The sequence below is a fragment of the Lissotriton helveticus genome, chromosome 9 (genome assembly GCF_964261635.1).
Source record: "Lissotriton helveticus chromosome 9, aLisHel1.1, whole genome shotgun sequence".
Lineage (NCBI taxonomy): Eukaryota > Metazoa > Chordata > Amphibia > Caudata > Salamandridae > Lissotriton > Lissotriton helveticus.
In genome coordinates this window covers 775615892-775632354 of record NC_136070.1, presented here as the reverse complement: position 1 = coordinate 775632354, position 16463 = coordinate 775615892, and positions in this window count along the sequence as shown.

The window sequence follows — 16463 nt, the reverse complement described above, 5'->3', positions numbered from 1 at the left end:
AGGGTCTCCCTGAAAAGCTCAAGCAGAGATGGGATATCATACTGCCCTGCCTTTTATTTGAATACAGAGAGGTCCCACAGAAGGGGATTGGCAACACCCCTTTAGAACTTCGGTTTGGGCATCCTGTAAGAGGACCCTTTTGTTTGGTGAAGGAAGGATGGGAGTTACCTCTCAAACTTCCCAAACAAGACATTGTGGACTTTGTACTTGGTCTCCGCTCCAGGATGGCTGAGTACATGAAAAAGGCATCCAAAAACCTTGGTGCTAGTCAGGAATTGCAAAAGGCCTGGCATGACCAAAGGGCTGTACTGACTGCTTACCAGTCAGGACAGAAAGTGTGGGTGTTGGACCCAGTGACCTCAGCAGCCCTCCAAGACAAGTGGAGTGGACCCCACACTATTGTTGAACAGAAGGGAGAGGTCACCTATTTGGTGGATCTTGGAACTCCCAGGAGCCCCCACAGGGTGCTTTATGTCAACAGACTGAAAACATATGTTGACAGGGCAGACATGGGCTTGCTCATGGTCACTGATAAAAGACAGGAGGAAGAGAGTGACCCTCTCCCAGACGTGCTCTCTCAGAACCCTGATGATGGGTCAGTTGATGGTGTAGCCTTGGCAGGCAGCCTCACTGACCAGCAGCAAAGTGACTGCAGACAAGTTCTGTAGAAATTCACCATATGTTTTCACTGACCCCAGGTCAGACTACCTGGTGCACTCATGAAGTACACACTGGGGACAGTCTGCCTGTTAAAAATAAGATTTACAGGCAACCTGATCATGTCAGGGACTGTATCAGGACAGAAGTCCAGAAAATGTAGGAATTGGGAGTTATTGAACCCTCAGAGAGCCCTTGGGCCAGTCCAGTAGTCCTTGTACCCATACCTCACACCCAGGGTGGTAAGAGAGAGATGAGGTTTTGTGTGGACTACAGAGGTCTCAATGCTGTCACTAGGACATATGCCCATCCAATACCCAGAGCAGATGAGCTCATAGATAAGTTGGAATCTGCCAAATTTCTGAGCACATTTGATCTGACAGCTGGCTACTGGCAGGTCAGACTAGCTGATGATGCGAAGCAAAAGACAGCATTTTCAAGGGGTCTTCACGCCGGCCGAGCCCTTCCTGCTCCGCTGAGGCGTGTTATCTGTCTCCTGTTCAGCGCGACGGCCAGGTTCTGCTCTGCCGAGTAATCTGCCTTGGACTTCCTGACTGGCCGGGCTTGGCTCCGCCGGTCAGGACTACACCTACCAGCAGCCTCGTGTGCAAGACGCCGCCCCCCTCATCACTCAGCGCCAGGAGGCGCATAAAGCACCGACCACTGCTGAGGACCGGGTGTCACTTTTCAAGGGGTCTTCACGCCGGCCGAGCCCTCCCTGCTCCGCTGAGGCTTGTTATCTGTCTCCTGTTCAGCGAGACGGCCAGGTTCTGCTCTGCCGAGTAATCTGCCTTGGACTTCCTGACTGGCCGGGCTTGGCTCCGCCTGTCAGGACTACACCTACCAGCAGATCGTGTGCAGGACGCCGCCCCCCTCATCACTCAGCGCCAGGAGGCGCATAAAGCACCGACCACTGCTGAGGACCGGGTGTCCCTTTTCAAGGGGTCTTCACGCCGGCCGAGCCCTCCCTGCTCCGCTGAGGCGTGTTATCTGTCTCCTGTTCAGCGCGACGGCCAGGTTCTGCTCTGCCGAGTAATCTGCCTTGGACTTCCTGACTGGCCGGGCTTGGCTCCGCCGGTCAGGACTACACCTACCAGCAGCCTCGTGTGCAGGACGCCGCCCCCCTCATCACTCAGCGCCAGGAGGCGCATAAAGCACCGACCACTGCTGAGGACCGGGTGTCACTTTTCAAGGGGTCTTCACGCCGGTCGAGCACTCCCTGCTCCGCTAAGGCGTGTTATCTGTCTCCTGTTCAGTGCGATGGCCAGGTTCTGCTCTGCCGAGTAATCTGCCTTGGACTTCCTTACTGGCCGGGCTTGGCTCCACCGGTGAGGACTACACCTATCAGCAGCCTCGTGTGCAGGATGCCGCCCCCCTCATCACTCAGCGCCAGGAGGCGCATAAAGCACCGACCACTGCTGAGGACCAGGTGTCACTTTTCAAGGGGTCTTCACGCCGGCCAAGCCCTCCCTGCTCCGCTGAGGCGTGTTATCTGTCTCCTGTTCAGCACGACTGCCAAGTTCTGCTCTGCCGAGTAATCTGCCTTGGACTTCCTGACTGGCCGGGCTTGGCTCCGCCGGTCAGGACTACACCTACCAGCAGCCTCGTGTGCAGGACGCCGCCCCCCTCATCACTCAGCGCCAGGAGGCGCATAAAGCACCGACCACTGCTGAGGACCGGGTGTCACTTTTCAAGGGGTCTTCATGCCGGCCGAGCCCTCCCTGCTCCGCTGAGGCGTGTTATCTGTCTCCTGTTCAGCGCGACGGTCAGGTTCTGCTCTGCCGAGTAATCTGCCTTGGACTTCCTGACTGGCCGGGCTTGGCTCCGGCAGTCAGGACTACACCTACCAGCAGCCTCGTGTGCAGGACGCCGCCCCCCTCATCACTCAGCGCCAGGAGGCGCATAAAGCACCGACCACTCCCTTGTCCCGCGAGGACGCATGCGGGACGAGCCGGGCCACGCCCGGGCAAAGGGCGGGCCCTCTGTGGCCCTCTAGAGGCCGAAAGAGACCGGGCCGGGCCACCCCCCTTGGCTCCTCCAAAAACGTCGGCTAAGGTAATCATTATTGTCAATTTTAGAATGATCTCTCTCCGGCCAATTACAGAACTGATGGAGGCTAGAAACAGAACCACGGCCAAAAAGACTCCAATGCACACACGATCAACAACCAGGAAACTAACGCTGGCACCAACCCCACTTCCAACTCTAACAGCAATTGATATAATGTTACAAAAAACAATTGGGGTTGTTGTCAATGCCATAGAAAAAACTGAAAGACGCCTCTCATTACCACCTAGCATGTGCCTGATAACTCCCATTTCACAAGAAGCCAATTTACCTGCAAATACTTCAATCACAACAGCTATGTCACAGGATTCACTTTTATTACACTCCTGTGCAGGTTTGCCAGGAAATGGGTTGAATCAAGATGAAGCACCACAACAGTCACCACCTACTGTGTTTGCTACTAGGGAGAGTAGGCTGTCACTAACCCCGAACCTACGAACTAGCGAGATTCCCCATCCATCAATAGTGAGCGATGTGCCTAGTGTTATAGCGGAGTCTGATGGTAGTGGCACTAATGATATCATCCCAATAGATGAGTCACCTAACACCAGTCTTTTAAGCAGTATGAGTGACCATGGATCTAACCGGTTTAAATATAAATCTGCCCATAGTAGGAAATTGTTAGTCGCAAATAGGCTGGGGAAGAGACATAGAAGTAAAAGGAAGAGAATAAACCAAACCACAGTGGAAAAAGGGAGGGAGGGAGAGACACTGCAGCAGAGTAGAAATAAACATATGAATGTAAATCATGCAACTATTCAGCAAAATTTACCCTTACCAAATATGGAGGGCCTGATTCAACAACTAGAGTATATGGTAAAATCCCACATTACACCAGTGGCTGAAAGACTGAAGGCACTAAGTGACAAAGTGGAGAACCTCGAAAAACTGGGTATAGCCAACCTAGATTTATTAGAACATCTTGGTACACAAGTTAAGCTATCCACAACTAATGTACCAAAGAGTAAACCCAGCAATAGTTTGCCAGGTAGTGAAATTAGAGTACTTAGCACCCCGGCCCCGGTAACTGCAGTAACTGCCCCGAAAAATGTACCCATCAATATTTCCGATACCACAACGGGACAGAAACCTGTTGTGGGACAAAGGGAGAAAGGGGGCCTTATGCCTAATAACAAGAATATGTCACTACCAATGCGGCATATTAATAACATAATCCCCGCAACGATTAACCTTCCACCAGAATGCAGACCGTATGTAGCTATTCTTGCTAACATACCAAAGCTTAAGCCCACCCAATTCGAAAATCAGCAAACCTTGAAGAACAAAACCCTGTATTGGCTCGCTCAAAACTGTGGATTTCCAATGCGTGGAGCTAACCAAATTATTTCCACGCAGAGAGTAGGATGGGTGGGACCAAGCAAGGAGATAAATGGGGATTGTATAGTTATACATTTTAGGATTCCTGATTGGGCTAGAGACTCCATTCTAAATGCACCCATACCTTCTAACCATGAATATAATACAACCCTGCTTCCCCTAGACTATTTCTATAGGAACCAGTCAGGAAGACAAGCTGTAATGCGGACTGTTGACTGTTCTAGAGATGCCCATTCTAACCACTCCAATGTAGCCTATGAACCAGCACCATTGTATAATCTATGGGATAATATCACAATCCCGACCCACAACAGATTCCAGGTGTTTGGCTCACTAGATCAGAATGACTGACTGAGAGAACCAACTACAGCACTACACTCCGAAGTTACTGTACCTGGTGAAATAGCCGCAATCGACCAAGGTCTGCCGGGTATGAATAGGGTAGAAGGCGATATTGTTTTAAAAACGTCAAATATTGACCAGCGTAAAAATGATAAAATGACCAAACCCAATGTAATTGCTATTGCAGACATAAATTTGAATGTGAGTATTGAGATACCCGAAATAACCGAACATTATGATCCATCACAAGACAACTCTGGCGACTGCTTAAAGGCCATTACCTGGAACACAGCGGGAATTGCAGCTAAAATAACGACCCCTTTTTGGGATAGTTTTATTACGCAAGGCCACAACATAATATGTCTCCAGGAGACATGGCATAGAGTACAAATACAAGTCGAAGGGTATACTACATACAGCGTGAATGCAACAGCACCTTTGGCAGGAAGAGCAAAGGGAGGCTTACTGACCCTGGTATCCACTACTTTAACAGAGTTTAGTCCTGGCGGTTATGTGGAGGTGGGTCAGTATGCATCAATATTGCGTTTGGTGCATGGCAAAGGAAGGGACTTAGTCATAGTTAATTTCTGTAATAATATCGTTGGGCCCAACCGGGGCATGATTGTATTGGATATAGAGCAGGCAATAGATGAAATTCTTGTGTTATCAAGTAACCCCCCAGTAATACTCTGGATGGGAGATTCTAATATCCAACCATGTAGCCACGCACCGAAGGGGATCTGTGGACATCGTGAGGAATATCTTAGTGGAGGTAGTACAGTTTTTAACCACTTTCCACACACTAATTATGGGAGTGCGCTGAACATTCTAGTAGCCAAATTAGATCTGGAATTACTAGACTGTACAAGGAATAAAAATAATGAAGTGTGCCCAACATTTAGAGGGAGAGATGCCCATTCCAACATCGACCATATTTTGGTATCTAATGAATCTGTCTATTCTAATGTTTGGGTTACAGAACAGCCAGTGAGCGATCATAACAGCATATCGCTTGAATTAATGGGTTGGGGGCCAAAAAACCCATGTGTATGGAAGACCTATCTACGGGATTATGGCTGAAAGACCAAATGGTATGAGGATAAAGTGGATCAAAATTGACCCAACAAATTTTATGAGGGAATTAATCCTTAAATGCAGTAGTGAAGTAGGTTATTGCTTGGCATCTAAAGTGATCCCGGCCATCATACTTACTAACTTCTTACAAATAACCAAAGTAATTGAAAATTCACTAACAGTAAGCAGTCGAAAGCCGAGGAAAACTCAGGTGCCGTGGTTTGACAAGCAATGTGCCCAGTCACTAAAGAAGCTTAAAAAGCACTCGATACCAAGCCCAGAGACACAGATAAAATTAGGGAGGAGCGCCTTAATTATAAATCTGCCCTAGCAACCAGGAAAAAAGATTTGCAAGATGAAGCCTGGATGAGTTTGGATATGGCTGCAGAAACAAAAAACCACAAATTATTTTGGTAAACTGTAAATAGCCCCTTTTTAAAGAATGATAATACTCCCGAAATTACCTCCCATGTTAGTTGCCGCGCATGGATAGCCCATTTTACTGTGATTTTTAATTCTGATTCTAAACCAGATGGGTCTATTTTATCTATAGATACATCACCTTGTTTCAAATGGCAAAAAATGCAGTTATCTGTGACCCTAATAGAGGTTACGGAGGCAATTAGAAATAGTAAGGGTGGTAAAGCCCCCGGAGTGGGGTGCCCATGGATTTTTATAAATGTGAAATAACTTTATGGGCCCCAATACTGACAAGATATTTTAATGCCGCCATTGAAGACAGGCTCCCACCTACATGGGGACAGTCCATTATTGTACCTCTATATAAGAAGGGCCCTAGGTCAGAGGCACGAAATTACCGTCCCATCTCACTTCTGGACTCGTCAATTAAAGTCGAGTTCTATTAGAGAGACTGGAAGCCTGGGTCGAGGAAAATAACATCTTATCCCCAGTGCAGTATGGGTTCAGGAAGGGGATGGGAACAATGGAGCAGTGTGTGAACCTGGAACTCATAGTCAGCAAGTACACTAAAGCTAAAGAGGGCAACCTATTTTTGTGCTTTGCTGACTGAGTTCAGCATTTGATTTGGTGGAGCACACACTGCTTTGGCCAGTTCTGCTGGAAATGGGTGCCCCAACGGAAATTATACACTTTCTGGCCAGACTGTATGAAAACCTGTCTAGTAAAGTCAGATTTGGACCCAATGGAGAGTGCACATCCTTTTTTAGAAATAATAGAGGTATCCGACAAGGGTGTGTGCTTGCCCCAATCCTATTTTCTCTTTTTATAAATGAGATAGATAAAATTTTAAGACGTACTCAAACAGATGCACCTATTATTAATGGTAACCCAATTCCAATTCTTTTATACGCGGACGACGCGGTTCTCCTCTCCCGAACCCAAAATGGCTTGCAATGTCTGATTAACAAGTTCTACACTTTTATCGAGAGCAGAAAGTTGAAAATTAACAAAGGAAAGACATTCACAATGACCTGTGGCAAGAAGCCAAGAAAAGGCAGGTCCTTTTATTTAGAAGGGGAGAAATTAGAATCTGTAAGGAGCTTTTGTTACCTAGGCATCACATTTTCAGGAGATGGGAGGTGGGCAAATGAACAAGATAGTGTCCACTTCAAAATGGCAAGGAACACAAATTGTGTTTTTAGATTTGCAGCAAAATTAGGGGGTCGCAGAATACATGAGATGCTGTCAATATATAATTCAAGGTGCATAACATCAGCCCTGTATGGGGCTGGTATATGGGGATACCATACTCAGAGTGCTAACTTAATTCAGTGTGAGGAGAATGTATTCTTGAAAAGACTGCTTTGTGCTCCGGCTGCGGCCTCAAATTAGCTAATTCATAGGGAAGTCGGCCTAAATCATGTTAACGATTTAATTGCTCTACGCCCCCTGTCCCTATGGCGATCCATCTGGTCAAAAGAAGAGACAAAATTCACTCAGGATGTGATTAACGATTGTTTAAAGCTCGACCGCTGCTCAAACATCCCTTGGTTATGTCACATACATTCTTGGTACAAGACACTTTATGGCTGTGACATTTTTAAAGATCCAGCAATGGGGACAGGGATGTCAAAGCAGGAGCTAAAAGTCACTTACCTGAAACATACAAGTAGAGCCAGAATGGATAAATACGGAAAACAAAGCACGTTTAATTTTTATTTAGAACATAATATTAATGAAGGTTTTCAAAACTACCTTTCTGTCGTTAGCACTAGTTCCCACCGTTTTGTACTATCCCGTCTTCGGTTGGGGATTGTGCATCATCTAGTGGCATTCCCAATAACTAAGAAACCCGGGACTTGTTTATGCCCATGTGATGGTACATCAAAGCAGAGTGGTTGTCATTTTATGCTGTTTTGTAATTAGGTTTCGCCTGGCGTCGGAGCTCCTAGCTCCGCCCAGGAGAAATCTTATGTCCCTACAGTGTAGGGCTTAGTCCCGCCCACTGTTCCATTGGCTAGCTCCATAAATGGATGCTAGCCATTGGAACAAAGATCTGTCCGTCATGGCCGGACCAGATTCGTGGGCGTTCCCGCGATTTTTTCCGTCTCCGCCTCTGCGATGTCGTCATCGCGGCGGTGGGCGGAGTTTCATTATTTTTTTTTTTATGGGTTTGTTTTCGTCATTCGACCACGGCCGCCGGAAGAAGTCCAAATATGTACGTATTTTGTTTTAATGTAGTTCTTGTTTGTCCTCTTTTTCTAAAAGAAGCTGCGTTTGTCAACAATACCAGTGCAGTTTCTTTATTTCACTAACACCCCAGGCTGTATTTTTGTGCCCCTCTGCATTGTGTACATCGGACAGGCTGCCGTTGGAGGGCTGCTGTGATTTTAAAGTAAGTTGCTGTGGCTTGCCAGTCAACAGGTGTGGGGGTATGTTTTGTGTGTCCTCCCCCTGCAGGCTTTACGCAGATGTCTCCACACAGGGTTTGTATGCGTGTTCCCCTGTCTTCACTTTCACACGTCCACTGTCTCTGTTGCTGCTCGCAACTAGCCAGAGTTTTGCTTGCTCCTGGCAAGCTATGGATTCTTGGGGGGAAAAACCAAGACTTTCCATTATAGCTAAAGTGTGACCGCCCTATGGAAGAAAATCTGGAAACCGCTTAATTGCATTTTTATGAAACTGCAGTATTTTATTTAGCATTTAATACGTTTACAAATAAATCCTAAACAGTCATCGAGGGGTACAGTGTGTCCCTAAACTCGCGTGTCTGCTGATGGCTACTATGGCATATTAAATTACTTGATATGACGTATCATGCAGCACTCATGCGTTTCTAAGCGCTGTATATAAAGAATACATGTCACTATTACTCACTTTAATGGCACTTAATTGACCAGCCTCAGAAGGATGGAGGCAGAGTCTATCTTGCTGGGTTTCACACTTGTGCCCTGCAGATTCCTGCACGCCTCAGCTGAGGGAGTTTAGCTCACTGAGCAGATCTCTGCTCATGGCCTGTGGTATGCACAGGCTCGGGCACAGCTCTGCACTCGTACCCGGAAACTCTCAGAGTAGCTGTGTGATGCACGCCTAATTAGGGCGCAGACAACACTCCAGGGATGTATTCTACAGCAGGAAACAACGTTTCTAGCTTATAGTAGGCTGATTACATAGCTGCATGCTGATGCAACGCCAAGCTTTCGGTCATGGGCTATATTTAACAAATGAGTGCATTCTGGGAGTTGTAGTCTTGGCGGTGCCTTCACGATTATTTAATTTTATGCTCTGCCTAGTCAGTTAATTTATTTCGGTGCGGGTCCGCTGCTCCCCGTTCCTGTTTCCACGGCCCGTGTCTGCTGCGGGGGTGGAGGGTTGGCCCGGAGTCGGGCGGCGCATCTGGCGGGACCGCATTGTGCTCCAATCTTAGGTTGACTTTTATTTAGTGGTGCAGCATTTTGTCGCCCGTGTCATTATCGTCCCATCTCCTAGCTAACGGGGTTTTGTTGTGCCCTTACCTTCGGGCGCTATGCCGCCCCCCCGTGCTAGCACCAACGTGCGGTAGGTTGGTTTGAGGGGAGTCTTTGGGACTGGAGGTGGCCATTGGGGGAGAGTACATACACGTGGGATGGTAACGGAGGCCCCCTCCTCTCTTTCCCTGAAGGCTTTAGGGCGTTATCGTGCTGTCCCCTTTAGCGGCCTCAGTGTCCGTTGCGGCCTGGAAGTTGGGTCATTGCTATTGTCTTTTGGTGCCATCTGTTCAGGAGCACGCCGTCATCGGGACCACGTAGAGGCCATTTTAGGTCCATGCAGTCTTAGGTCACTGACTAAGCACACATGGGCGCCATGCCGCGGCCAGTTTAGCGAACATGGCTGCTTGGTCACTGCTCACGGGACAAGGGCGGCAGGCAGCGGCCATCTTAGCGACACGAGCTGTCCCCTGGCACTGGGACATGGGCCGGCCATTTTGACTCCCCTGTGAGGATGTAGAGGGTGTATATAGCTCTTGGCCTTAGCGCTGGGGTACATTCCGAGCATACCTTTGGCTTCAAAGTTCCATATTTTCCGATGGTGTCCGGGGGATTGCCTAGTCTTTTCGGATGTTTGCTCCAGTATGGAGGATTTCCTTATGCTCGCGCCACCTCCCGCGTTTCTTGGACTACTCCGTTTGTCCGTCTTTTGGGTAGCGGGTGTTCCTTATTAGCACAATTCACGATGGTTTTTTTTTTTGTTGCTGGACCCTTGTGTCATGTACTTTGTTCTTGACAATTTGTGCCGCAATTTGCATTTATGTCTCGGGATGTCTATTGCCCCCCCCCCCGCGGTCCATTCAGCGTAGTTTGCCCTCGTGCCTTCACACGCCCCTTGTATTTGCCCTCTGACCACGGGCCACTGCGAGCTGTCGGGCGGCATGTGTTTACGTTTAAGTCTTTGCGTGTGTCGGTGCTGTTGTCTCTGTTGCCCCCGTCTTATGTCCTCTCTATGTTTGTTTTACGATGTCTCTGTGCTAAGTCTTTGCGTGTCTCCATGGTGTTGTCTCTGTTGCTCCCGTCTCATGTCCTCTCCATGTTTGTTTTACGTATTTCCGTGTCTTGTTGCTGTTGTCTCTGTTTTTCGTCAATGGGATGCTTTCGTCGGCATGTTTAGTGTTTAAGGTAAGCCTTTTGTTTCTTGGCATTTATCTAATTTGTTTTTGTTAATTTTTTTTAGGTCTAACATGTCTTAGTGTGTGTGTGTATGTGTGTGGCTGCACTTGGTGTGTGTGTGTGTGGCTGGCTCTGGGTGTGTGTGGCTGGCTCTGGGTGTGTGTGGCTGGCTCTGGGTGTGTGTGTGTGGCTCTGGGTGTGTGTGTGGCTCTGGGTGTGTGTGTGTGGCTCTGGGTGTGTGTGTGTGGCTCTGGGTGTGTGTGTGGCTCTGGGTGTCTGTGTGGCTCAGGGTGTGTGTGTTTGGGTGGCTCTGGGTGTGTGTCTGTGTGTGTGTGGCTCTGGGTGTGTGTGTGTGTGGCTCTGGGTGTGTGTGTGTGGCTCTGGGTGTGTGTGTGTGTGACTCTGGGTGTGTGTGTGTGTGTGGCTCTGGGTGTGTGTTTGTGTGGCTCTGGGTGTGTGTATGTGTGTGTGGCTCTAGGTGTGTGTGTGGTGGTAATTGCTGTCTGCTGAGCTTGTCCGTAGGGTACAATAAGTCTCACATTTGCGAGAGATTTAGCTAATGGCAATGTAAATAACAATGCCATTTATTTATCTATTTTAAAAACCAACACATAAATACAAATGTTGTCATTTACAATGCCAATAGCTCAAACTTTTCGAAAGGCGAAACCATTGCATTGTAAATGCTTGTTTTTATATTTCTTACAGAAAATTTTATCTGAAACCCATCTTTTTAAAATATAACATACGCAGTACAAAGGAAGCGATGCAACTGATGTTCAATCTAGAGGGCCCAGATATATGTTTTTATGTGGCCACTTATATTTTAGAAATGTATTTTAGTACGGAAATCAATCATTGTATGAATCCAACATATGACTACGATTTATATGCACTTTATTATTGCTGGTTTGCACATCGCTAATTTGCACATGCGTTAGAAACTGAGCACTCTTAGCACTTACAGCACTTTATATTGCTAGTTTGCAAATGTACTATTAGGCGAATGCACTAACAGGCACTTTAAGTCTGCTATTTGGATATGCGCTGCTAAAATGTATATTGCACTTGGTAATGATGGTACCCGGTAAACCAGAATTGATATAAATGCATGAAGTATTGTAATTTTACTTTGATTGTTGCTATATGGTTGTATTCATACATACCGAATAAAGCATTTTGAAATTGAATTGAATTGACAGCATTTTCAACCCCTAGTGGACATTATCAATTTGTGGTAATGCCCTTTGATCTGTAAAATGCACCTGCCACATTTCAAAGGTTGGTGAATAAAGTCCTCACAGGCCTGGATGACTACTGTGCAGCTTATCTTGATGATACTGCTGTCTTTAGCTCCACCTGGGAAGATCACCCGATCCCCCTGAAAAATGTTTTGCAGGCCCTGCAGAAGGCAGGCCTAACTATCAAGGCTACTACGTGCCAGATAGGGCAGAGTCAGGTTGTGTACCTGGGCCACCTTGTAGGTGGAGGCCAGGTTCAACCGTTGCAGAGCAAAATCAAGACTATAATGGACTGGGTTGCTCCAAACACCCAGACTCAGGTCAGAGCTTTGTTTGGGCCTGACTGGGTACTATAGGAGATTTGTCAAAGGGTATGATTCCATTGTGACACCCCTGAATGACCTAACTTCTAAAAGAATGCCTAAGAAAGTTCAGTGGACAGTCAGCTGTCAAAAGGCATTTGATGACCTGAAGCAGGTCATGTGCACTGCACCAATTCTGCAAAGTCCTAACTACTCCAAAGAATTCATTGTTCAAACAGATGTTTCTGAGTTGGGGGTAGGGGCTGTGCTATCACAATTGAATGAAGAAGGTCAGGACCAGCCAGTAGCTTTTATTAGCAGAAGGGCTGACCCCTAGTGAGAAACTTTGGTCAGCTATTGAGAGGAAGGCATTTGCTGTGGTTTGGGCCCTGAAGAAGCTGAGGCCATACTTGTTTGGTACTCACTTCACAGTTCAGACAGACCATAAGCCCCTCTTGTTACTAAAACAGATGAAGGGTGAAAATCCCAAACTGCTCAGTTGGTCCATTTCCCTACAGGGGAAGGACTATACAGTGGAGATAGACCTGGGAGTAACCATGCCAATGCAGATGGACTCTCCAGATATTTCCACTTAGAACATGAAGACTCAACTGGTCAAGGTTAGTTTAATGTCCCTGCGTTTTTGGGGGGTGGGGGGTGTAGGAGAGTAGGGTCTGCTTCCTATGGTTACCCCCACTTTTTGCTGTGATTCACTGGTTTTTCGACTTTAGTATGGCTATGGCCCTGCTAATCAGGCCCACAGCCTAGCTGTTCTCTCTCTAAATTGATACCATGTACTTTAGGTACATACCAGATTGGTTACTGTGTCACCTTTGTGAGCCGATGTATAGTGTAACCTAGGTTCCCAGGGCATAGGTGCACCCAAGGCCTACCAGGGGCTGCAGCATGTATTATGCCACCCCTGGCTGGCCTTCCAAACTGACACTACAGGTCTCCCAATGCAGCCTGGGTAAAGTGGTGTAATCACCCCTTACTTAGATATAGTTTACCTATATCCATATATATATAGACACATATTAACCTATAAGTCACTCCTGTGGCAGGCATTGACAATCCTGGAGGCAGAGTGCTTGGTTTTGTGTGAGAGGGTGCCCTAGCATGAGCTGAGCCCCTCTGCAGCTTTCGGAACCATCTCCTTATAGCTGTGCTATGATATAGCCATACCATAAACTCTTAAGTGCATTATAATCCTCGCGGTTAATGCTAACTTTGGTTTGGATTTATCAAAACATGTCGTGTAAGGTGTCAAACGCTTTGGAATACTACTCCCCCCGCCAGTCCTGGTGGCGGGGGTAGCATTCCACCCTTCTAGAGGGAGAAGACATGTAGTTACTGGTAAAATCTGGTTAAAGTTGAACAGAGCCCCAGCATCACAAAATGGATGCTGCTGCCACAGACACGAGTCTGCCCTCCTGCTGCTGGACGAAACTCCGACAGGGGAGGCCTGGACAATAGGTTTCCTGTCCAAAGAGGTGCTGGCACCTTCCCAGACAGGCTTTAGTGTATTGGGGCAGGGTGGGTTGCATTCAGAGAAAGCTTTTCAGACACTGCCTGGGGCACACAAGGTGCTCCATACATTTCCCAGTTCAAACCGGTTGCTGGGGCACTCAGCCCCAGCTCTGGCGTGAAACTGGATAAAGGGGAAGGGGTGTAACTACCCCCTCCCCAGCTCTACCCATAGGAGGGACCTTAGAGTTAGTCCAACCCCTACACTTACTATAAGTATGGAAACCTAGTCCCTAGGACTTTAGATTACCCTGGACAAAACTCTGCAAGATATATCTTGGAACTTCGACATTCCGTATCGACTGGAAGACAGAAGAAATCTACCTTGTGGTCAAGGAGTGACCACCCTGTTCAAACAGGCACCAACTGCATCTTTGCCGGTCTGCATTTTCGAGGCTCCCGTCGGATCCCGAAGAATCTGTGACACAGGACACAGACTTTCAGACATCTCTGAAGCTGACCCGTGCTCCCAGCAAAGCTGAGACCTGTAGCTGACACGAAAGACGTGGGACCGGAACTCCTGGAACTCCTGCAATTTGCAAGCTGCACCTACTTCCCGAGGTATCCCGAAGTTGTGCATTGGGGTGCTTGAAGCCCCAGCCCCGAGCACCTTTTGCACCAAAGCTCAGAGGCCCACACTCCACGAGTGTCCTGTGTGCCCGCTTTGTGCATTTCAGCTCAATGCATCTTTGCGGTTCCTAGTCCGTTGGCTAGTGAGCCCCCAAGAAGACCAAATTTGAAACTACATTGCTTTCCTGGTTGCTCCAGGCTTGTTTCAGCTTCCCTGCAAAGGAGAAGCCCCCCAGACCTTGCTGATCTGAACCAAAGCCAATCTTGACATCCTGTGTGGATTGCATTTGCCAAGGTTTGTTGGGTCCAATCCAGATACTGACACCGCAGTCAACTAGATCCTTTGTGGGACAGCTCCAATCCAGCTCCAGGTTGTCATCGACACCTCCTGGATCACGTGGCTGAAGAGACAAACTTTACCTTTTCACCTGAAATCACCCGACATTGGCTGGCAGCTTCCCATCGCTATCCTGGTCACTGGAAAGTGACCCAGACTATGTTCCTTCTGCTTTCAGGTTCTTCAGATCTCCGATCCACCCTTGGACCCACCCGGACACTTTTCCTCTGGTCGCCTGCAGCACTTCTTCGCAGCTCTCCATAGGAATCAACTACGAAACCCGACACCAAAAGGCACCTATGCACCCGGCTTCCCTGGGTGAGGTAACATGAGTACTCCTGGACTCCCGTGGGTCTTGACTCTCGAAGGGTCCTAGTCTAAAAGGGTTCCATCGTAGTCCATTTGGAAGTGTCCTTAAATTGTAAATTTGTAACTTGTTTGTTTCCCATAGAAAGTCAATGGTAACCCGCGGCTGTGTTTAGACACTGCACGCGTCTCCCATGGGCCTCCTACATCCTAACCTTTGGTTGTTCCTAGAAGCCCCAGCGATTCCCCAGGCCCTAGGCCTGCTTTCTATCCCAGACGTGGTTCTTATACCACTATTTTAGTATATGGTTTGTGTGGCCCCTAGGGCATAACGTACACTGTGCAACTTATCGTATACTAATTAAGTTCCTTGTATTTTACTTTTACCTCTGACCTCATAAAGAGTACAGAAGGGTTGTGTTTAGAATAAATACATATATATTGTATATATCCCTTGTGTGGTGTACTTTCATTTGGTACTCAAGGGATTATAATTGGTAAAACAACTTGCTTAATTCGCCTCTAAAGTCTTAGCCTGTTGGCTTCTCTCCACAGCTACCACTAGGATAGCTTTCTATAAGGTTGACTTTACAACCACCATCAATAATGGTCGTGTGGACTGGTGCAAGGTGTCTCACTAGAATAGTGGACATCATATACCAGGCCAACTTCTTACAGGGATAAGGTAGATAAGTAGCTTACAGCATATAAGGTGACACTACATATCCACAGAGTCCCAGAGAGGGACTGGTGGGCCAGTCTGTGGAAGCGCATGCCCATTGTGGGGAGAGATACTGATTACACCTGAGAGTAGCCGACCAGATTAAGTGTACCCCCTTCCCCATTAAAAGAAGCCTTCATCAGTAAGTTTGATCTGATCCCTAAGAAGTATCACCTGAAGTTCAGGGAAAGAGAGAAGCAGTCATACCAGTCTGGGTGGATTTTGTAAAGTGTTCCAGTAAGGCACCAGATGGTTGGGTGAAGGGCAGCAAAGTAAATGATACTGATAGGCTTTATAATATTATGTAGTAGGAGCACATTTTTGAGTAATTGTTTAACAGAGTTTAGCCAGTCCCTGATAGAAGCCAAGTTCACTGTGCACAGAGAGTTTGGGAAAGAGGCTGGCACCTGGGTCAGCACAAGAGTGTCCAAAAAGGTACCTGAGAGTGACTTCAGGAAGCGTGGTTCAGATTCACTTCAGCTGAGAGAACGGGAATACAAGCAAAAAACAGATAAGTTCCCTAAAGGGACCCAAAAGAGTTTGAAGGGAAAGGATTCCCATACCTCTTCAGAAGGGGGGAGGTTCTGATGGGCAGAGACCCAGGATGCCCTTTCACCTGCCGCATGCTATGAGTGTCTCTAGTCAGGGCACACGCAGGGGGACTCTGCCTGTCCAAGGAAACCACCCACCGCTGGGCAGTCCACAGTAATGGCCACTGTTGCTTTAGGAGGAGGCTATCCCTAAGAGAAGAGGGTGAACCTAGTGTTCCTTAGTTGGGAGGTGGACACAGGTAAGCTGGTAATCCCGGAGGAGAGTAGTCTTCACTACCAGGAGGTCACAGCCATGGGGTCTCTGTCACTGCTCCGAGGAATACCTGTGCCAGCAAAACCATGGTGGTAGTCAGGCAGATTTCCCCAG